We start from the raw sequence: 9,216 nt of genomic DNA, 5'->3' as shown, positions 1-9,216 counted from the left end.
CACAAGGTATAGTATTAGTGTTATCATCCCTTCCATTCATCTCCTTACTCTTCATAGGGCGATGGCATAATAGCCGTTTCAGATTCTTTCTGTTCTTAAAAGAGAACGTGGGTATTGGTCCTATCACACTAGCTATCTTTTCATCTAACAATAGTGTGTTCCAGTGCTTATTTATAATTCCTTTCACTACTTCTATATCCGCTGTGTAGAATAGTGGTATTCTCAAGAACCCTTCAGTTTCTCTGGGATGATTTAATTCTTCCATACCTCCACTTTCTGCAAAGTATGGTTTCGCCCTTGTCTCCCTTAGATTCCCCACTTCACTGAATATCCCCTCCAATTCTTTGTCTTTGTATCTACGTTGTCTTAGTCTACAATATAAGCTGTCCATCTCTACTCCAAACTCCTCATTTGATGGATTTAATCTTGATGTTCTCATACATTGCCCCTTTATCACGTTATGAAACACAAACCGTGGGTGCATGCTATCTCGATGCAATATGGTGTTTCTGTAGCATTCCTTTCTATGTATGGATGTATTGAGCAACCAACTCTCCAACCTTGTTATGTTCACATCTAGAAACGATATTTCGATTTCAGAATAATTAACCGTAAACTCTAAATATGTGGTTAATTTATTAATCTTCTCTACATATTGGTTCAGTCCCTGTTCATCCCCTTTCCAAATTAAAAAGACATCATCGACAAAACGTCTATAGAAGGGAACTAACCTTCCATGTTCTTCTAGTTCAAATAGGCAATTCTTCTCCCATTCTGCCATAAACAGGTTGGCGTAGCTATTGGCACACGAGGTGCCCATAGCCACGCCATCCTTCTGTAAATAAACCTCTTCTTCAAAGAGAAAGATGTTGTTTTGTAATATGATTTCCAAAAATAGAGTTAATAAGTCTATGTTTCTGATGTTCATCACAGATTTGTTAACCAGATGTGAATGAATCTTACTAACGCCCTCGTCATTGGGGATCATGGTAAATAGATTCCTGACATCCAAGGTTACCATAATAAATTCCTCATCATCTGATCTACCTCTGGTATAGTCATATAAATCAATGAGGAACTGTTTGGTGTCCTTCAAGATGGAGCTATTCATGTCAACAACAGGTCTTAAAAAAGACTCTACGTAGAGTGAGAGTGGCTCGGTCACCCAGCCTCCGCCAGAGACAATTGGACGAAGGGGTGGGTTATCCTTGGATTTATGAATTTTCGGGAGACCCTGTATTATTGGTATAAGGGGGCTATCAACCTTTAAAAACCTATAAAGTTCAATATCTATATCCAGATTCATTAGCAATTCAGTCAATGTGGTGTTAATAGTCTGCACTCTAAATCCTACTTCATCTCTGTTAATTTGAGTGTAGAATTTCTCTTCTCCAAGCATATTTCTCATCCTCATAATATAATCAGCACTGTCTAATAACACTATCGGCCCACCTTTGTCTGCCGGCCTTTTCACTAACGAAGTGTCTTTAACTAGGGTTTCCAATGCTTCTTTCTGGATGTAGCTGAGATTAAACCTCCTAGGCTTATGTTGCTCTTTTAATTTCATTTCATGTATGTCATTCTCAACAAGTTTAGAGAAGGTGTCTAAGTGGGTGGAGTACCGGTGTGTAGAGACTTTTACATCTCAACCTTGGGTATTGTGAATTATTATTACTCATCCCTCCATAGTCAAGTTTCAGTTGCATATTGCGTGTGAACATTTTAATGTCCAATATTAAGTCTGTTAACCTACTACTGGACGTGGGAATAAAAGTTAAACCCTTGTTCAAAACAATTTCTTCTTCTCGTGTAAGTTCTCTGCTGGATAAATTAATCACTAACGTTTTTCCATCTGTTCCCACATTTTCTTCAACGTGGGGCCTACATGTTCCCCATCTGACCCCTTCCTCTTCTGTCTCCCCCTGCTGAACGACCTGTTCCTCCTGTATTGGAACTGTTGTGCTATAGGAAAAGGTGTCTCTTGATTTCTATTAGTGAGTGCATTCCCAGTACTCGTGGTTAAGGCTATTCTAGCTGAGTTCTTACTTCTAACTATCAAATTATCCGTAGATCTCAAACCAGCTTGTTCTACATTCTCTATATTTGCAGATGCCTCTCCCCCTGCGAGGCATTAATCAAAGTACTAGATTGCTCCATTGCCCTTGGAAAATCACTTATAACTCTATTTGACACACTGGAATTGGAGACTTTGTTCTGAGTTAACTGTTCATTATTTAACAAATGTACCGGTGGTGTGATACCATTCCTATGTACACTCTGTAACTCTCTATTATTAAAAACACCTTCAGTAACAACATTATTACTTAACCGCTCAGCATTAAATCTGGGCCAAGTGAACACATTGCCCACAGCAAAATCCTTAGAGTCTCTGGTAATCTTAGTCTTTTTTGTTCCAAGAGTTTTTTCTCATAAATATGTATATTGTCAAGCATTTTGTCAAATTCAGCTTCAAGTATTTCAGGCGGATATTTAGATAACATATGTTCTTGTTGTTTAATTATGGCTTGCTTAATATTCGTTTCTTCTTCGCTGAAAAACTTGTTCATGAGTTTCATGTAGTTGAAACTCAACTCCAAATTTAACTGTTGCCATATATGTATCGTCTGAAGAAGCCGAAAGGTGAAAGCGCTAACGAATAAAATACTTTCCTGGATTATTTGTTCGTGATTTGCACTAGAGAATTTTATTTTACTGTTGCAGTATTGTTATACCTTGACTGTTGCTTTATATTGGAACTGGTACTTAATAGCCTGGTGACTACTGTGGCGACACTTTGGATTGACTATATTTATTGGCTCATAGCCACAGTGGTCTTTGTGGTTCGGTACGGGCTGGTTTTTATATATATATATATGTGTGTGTGTGTATGTATGTATATATATGTTCTCCTGAATATTGCCACCTGAGATCCAAAAGCACGTCTTAGCGCTCTCCCCTTTGTGTAAATGTGTGTAGGCCCTACAAATTGCTTAAGAGTACCAAAAATACATCTGTCACATCACACAAATCCCTTTGCCATCAAATTTGTGACTGCTGCATAATGTTACGCTGTCTCACACTGTGCATCAGACTTTAGTACATGTTCACACAAGTTACAGTGTGTCAAGGGTACTAACCATCATCATCTGCACAGGTGACAGGGAGCACACTACACAAAGGCTTGGAGTATAAACACTGTTAAGAGGGCATAACTGCTACACAGGATTTTGAACATTGTGATTCCTGTGGCATGTCACCACCCACTTGCTTAACAGGGTCATGTCTAACAATGAATGCCTTCTCAGTCACTGTGCAAGAGTGTCTATGGAAATTGGTTCCTGCTAGTTGCATAAGCTCAATGTATTTTTGGTTTACAGTACATACTTCATACATACAACTGCTTTGCTTGGTATGATTTTTGCCTTTATCCCTGTGCATGGCCTTATCAAATTCAGTGCACTACTGCAACTAACATACTCTCTGTAATACCAAAGTGTATCAAACAAAAATAATTATGCAATTACATGTATGAAATAGTCCTAAACACACAAAACCATACTCGGCCAGCAATATACTTATCCTACGGGTGTGCCTGCATTCAATGTGCCAAAATTAGGATACAAGATTTCCAATTAAATTAACTATGTGCATGAATGTTTGCTATAACACAGAGTAATTCATCAACTGCACGTCCACTAATTAGTAGCATTGACCTACCACTGCCTCTCATTTTAATGTTACAAGCAGTTCATCCACTGATCATTGCACTTCCCTTCCAATTGCACATCAAACATTCATAATAGTGTCACAGCGCCATGCTTTCAAGTTAGCAGACCATAACCTTTCAGTTTCCCTTCCCTTACAACATCTAACATAGCTGTGTGTCAAGCACGTCAGGTCACCAGACAATGGCCATTGCAACTGTTAAATGTTTCTATTATACCACCACTGAATGTAATCGACTGACTGCCATTGAATCCTCCCATTCCCACTCCTTTGCAAGTGCCTCATGCAACAGACACAGTTTCAACAACCAACCCCTTTCATGGGTCAGTCTCAATGTCCATCATCCTTGGTACAGCATGCCTCTACAGTGTTCATGTTCAGCAATGTGCAGTGAGCTGAAACCTGTTCCAGCTGGTATTCCTGAATGCTGTTATCACTATGCATTTTATCTTCGCACTATAACCACTTTGAATATGGCAACCTAGAACCAATGCCACTCTGGCTCCAACATAATTCCTTCACCATAAAGAAAACAATCATGTACAACACACTATCAGGACAGTTCCTTTCACTAACAAGTATGAGTATTGTCTACCTTTCAAACTCGCTTATGAGCTGTCATCTTTGCTTCAAGGGCTATCGTTATTAACTTAATCACACTTACCTTGGCTGTAATATTTCCTTATTGCAATATTTACCATGAGTACTCTGCCGATACTTTCACTTCGTTCAGGTTATATTTCTTCAGTTGAGATTTCCACATTCACATCGCCTGTAAATGCACATCAATAACACATACTGTTAGGTTACAGATAAAAACACTTATGTATGACTTAATCCTTACTTCTTGCATGCTGTAAAATCACCTGTGATACCCACCTTTGCTGTCAGCTCGGTAATTCTGGTATCCATGTCAAATACCATTTCCATCGTCACTTGGACGGTTCTCTCCAGCAATGTTCATGACAGCAAAGATTTTATTACCAGAAAATGGATCACCCAACTTTCACATCACCTTTTCCTCAATCACCAGGACTCATAGACAAGAGAGAACCATTGGAAAAACACCATTATATGCATACACACTTTACATGGATCACCTGTTGCTCTGTATATACTAATACCCACTCAGACAACTCATTTTCAGCTACTATACACTGACATGTCACCTGAAATATAACAGGTTGCATATCATTAGCTAAGGCCATTCCCTACTTTTCTCACCCATACCACCCATGTTCAAAGCGATACAAGCCTTCACCGTAAAAACGGGTAAAAGTGGATGAAAACCAAAACTAACTTCAGCTGATACAGTGCAAGTGACACAAATTGAATGTCCCATCCCATCCACCAACTTCATTAAACTTTCAAACATGAGTTAACATCAGCTTCTGTCACTTTCAAAGGACATATAAAACTTGAGGGACTCAACCACTTCACAAATTATCACTAGTAATGCTTCTTCCTACATTAGTTACTGTACTGAATGACACTAGTCAGATTGGTCACTTCTGTCAGTCTCGCAGACTGACCCTATTTCTCGCGTAATCTTTCAATAACTGCCCTGCCTACAATTTAGTGCACGCGACACAAATTGAATGGCCCATCCCATCCAACAGCTACATTCAACTTTCTTAAACGAGTTCACATCTACTTCTTTAACTGCCTCACCATGACTGTCTCATTTACCAAAGAAATATGAAGCTTGACGCACTCTACCATTTCTCATATTTTCAATAGTGACGCTTCTACCAGCATTTTTTTCTGTACTGAGTGACAGTAGTCAGATAGGCCGCTGCTGTCAAAGTCTCGCAGACTGACACTGTTTTGTACTTAATATGTACCAATGACACTGCTGAAAAATTTGGCTCTTTTCACATAAGCACATGACAAGCAACTTATCCTTAATTTACCCTGGACTCAGTTAGCAAATAGTCATAACTGTAAATTTTTTTACGTGTACCTTATGACTTACTGCGGAAGCGGGACTGTAACCGTGCAATCACAGTATTTTTCTCTGGCCGCTCAGATCTAGCTATGTTTCTGGACAGCTCTGGTATTTGCATTGGATCCACACTCAGACTACCTGTCTTGGCAGACACTACATTCATCATGAGGTCATAGATGTAGTCATACTTCCTACCTTCAAATATAGGCTTTACTATCTACTCCTGCTTGGCCTTGGGATACACTATTCTGTATCTCTTTTCACCAACTGGCCCGGAGCGACTAGAGGGGCATCTAATAACTAAATGCTCCCTATTTTGATTTGCATTGTGGTCCAAGACAGCTAACATTGTTCTTGCTTTCATGCCTCCATAGCTAAGTGCTCTAATTTTGGACAGTAATGACACAGCAATGCATGGAATACCTCCAAATTGCCAGTATGACAAAACTTTGTCGTTTGCTTCAGATCTTTTATAAAGCATGTATTACTTACAATCTTATGCAGTGCACTGTGGCACTCCCCTCCTTCCTCTAGCCATTTCTTATCAGTCCCACGAGGGACTGGTACTTCATGTGGACATTTCACATATTTGGTTGCACCCCCCCAGTTGTGTTGGTCAATCACATGACATGACAGGGACAACCATTTTTCCATAAGTAATACTGGATCACCCTCACACGTTGCTGTACACCACCACAAGTGATTACAAATACTGCAGCACCATGGCAGTAAATCCTCTTGTCCTTTCTGTTTGGCAGCCAGCATCATTTTTTTTCGAATGCTTTTGCACATGTGCCAAATGTCAAACTGATAATTTGTGTCAGTAAATTGAGTACGCATTAGTGATGCTATACCCCGATGCCTATCTGTTGCTACTACTCCGATACTCACACCCTTACTAATTAAATTTCTCATGCACTTCTCAAAACCTATCTTCTCAAGTCCCACTGATGCCACCCCTTCACAGACCTGCTCCACAGCAAAATCCAGTATGTATCCTGTGTCTAAATCCATCATACTGTAGGTACAATACTTAGCGGAAAATCCAGGACTGTCACAGCGTCCATCACCACCTAACCTTATCAGTCTCCCTTCAACGTCCTTCAACAGCTCCTTCTGCTGCTCGTGCCAATGGAACTGCACAACTGGGAAAAGATATTGACTCTGTATGTCATAGTATGTCGTCTTTCCAGTGTATTCTACACCTAGGTAGGCACAAAACCTTGATATGTGTGCATAAGTACTACCGCTAAACAGTACTGTGGCAGCACTCATTAGGTTGCCTGCTGGCATTCGACCAAGCAGTGGTTGGCTTTCCCAGCTTAGAATTTCATGTCCATTAAAGCAGGACACTTTAACACAAACAAAAGTTCCAAGTATGGTCTTCTTCTCAATTTCACAAGCTGCTGCCCTGCACACTGGACATATAAGTTTCATCAACAAGTTATCGAGGCATGCCTCAAAAACAATGAATTTTTTTTGTCCAACAATGTCTTCCTCCTCTGACAATTCCTGGAATGAATCATCTGCCTCAGACTGAGACATGCTTATTGAGGATTCTCCCCAGTCTGGGTTTTCCAAATTCTCATTACCCATATTTGCTATACTTCCTTCAGACATACAATCCTCACTACTGTTGTCACTACACACGCTGCCCTCATTTTCCTCTTGGACCTGCACTGCTTCAGTGCAGGACTGTACCACTGAATGATGATTACTCGCACTCTCTACATTAGTATGACCTACGTCCTCTTCAATGCAGGACTGTACCACTGAATGATGATTACTCGCACTCTCTACATTAGTATGACCTACGTCCTCTTCTGTGCTTGGCTGCAAAGCATTTCTCTTCTGTGTGCATTTTGACACCTTACTGTAATTGTGATCTACAAATGTTTGCACTAATATTTCTGGAAATTGAATAGAAACATTATGGCTTTGGATCAACTTTACTTCATATGTGTTACTACTAGTTTCTGGTATATTTGTCTGTATTCCAACACTTACTGCAGTCAGCATATTTTGGGTCTGACTGGACTTGTTCTTCAACTTACCTGTTTTTCTCAATCTGCTAATCATTACCTCACTGTTGTCCACAATGACCTCTGTGCAGACTGGTCCAAGTTCCATCTCAACCTGTTTAGAATACATAGTATAGTCATCCTTAGCAGTATATCTCAAAACTGATCGTCATACATTACAATTAGCATACACAATAAGGCCGAGTACATAAAAAGCCTTGCAGCATTTTTATGCCTAAAAAAGAACCTTTTCACTGCCACAGGTCAGTGTAGGTATGTCGGAATGAATCATGACAATCATGTTATGAACTGATGTGCTGTGACAAAAACTTGAGGGGCATTCATGCTTGTAATGCTTGTGCTGTGGTGGCCATTTACAAATACATCACAAACACTAAACCTTATAATAGATATCCAGAGTCACAGTCTTTCTAACGTGGTCATTCAAACACCTGCACTTCTGGTTGCATATCACACCTAATTTACAATTTCTACTTAAGCTTCCATACAGTGGTCTGCCATGTCCTCAGACTGACATTGTGACCTACCAACCCAACAATTTCAAGAGAAATGCACCTGTGAAATTGCTACTGTAAATACAACGGACACATGCAGCTATGCTACACTTGTCCGTGCATATCCCTTCATAATTTTAGCATACTGTCTGCTCTGTTTTCCAGAACAAGCTGACCATGGACAAAGTGCTACAATGATGGCCCCGGGTGCCAAGGGATGTAATCCAAAAGTCCACTGCAAAACCCGAAAGAGACTTGGGTGATTACGGAATAACAACCAAAAGGAATCACTGCACACTGATATCATCTGCTATTTCACTGATGTACTAATTGGTACATATCACTTACATAAGTAGGATGTATGCCATGTACACACTGGTATTCTGCTCAGTAACGTCCATCTGTGGTCCCTCACAGCGATCCCCATACTCCAATACTGATGCATGCTGCTGTTAAGCCAAATGGAGAACAATTAAGAGTTAGACATTGATGTATGCATGGCTATCCTTTTATGTATACACACCCTTTAGTTTTGTAGAATGTGTCAGTGCCATCTGCTGATGTACCCTCTTCTACCAAAGTGGACCATGCTCAAAATTTTTCCAAAGTTGTGTGAATTTGTACCCAGGATTGTGCAACTTCCCTTTTCTAATACACATTACTTCTGCATTAGCTCTTCACACAAAAAGAGTCCTACACACCCTCCTGTTTCAGTCATCTCTACATGCAAAATTCCATTACAGGAAAGTGTTACTGACAAGACTCTTATCACCTTACCTTTTGGGTCATCAGAACATCCATCCTGTAAATGCACTTCTTATTAAGATTTAACTACTCATACTTCCAAGCCCATGTGGAGTCCAACTGATACTCACAGAGATGTACAACTGATAGTCAACTGTACCCTAGTCAGTCACATATCTATTTTTCAATTATCTACTAATTAAATTTATCACTATGAAATTTCTCGCTATCATTGCAGTACAAATGTAATAATGCATTGTAC

Source organism: Protopterus annectens, chromosome 9.part0 (assembly GCF_019279795.1).
Source record: "Protopterus annectens isolate FY-2018-M chromosome 9.part0, PAN1.0, whole genome shotgun sequence".
NCBI lineage: Eukaryota > Metazoa > Chordata > Ceratodontiformes > Protopteridae > Protopterus > Protopterus annectens.
The sequence above is the reverse complement of the archived record's forward strand: the minus strand, read 5'-3'. Positions refer to the sequence as shown.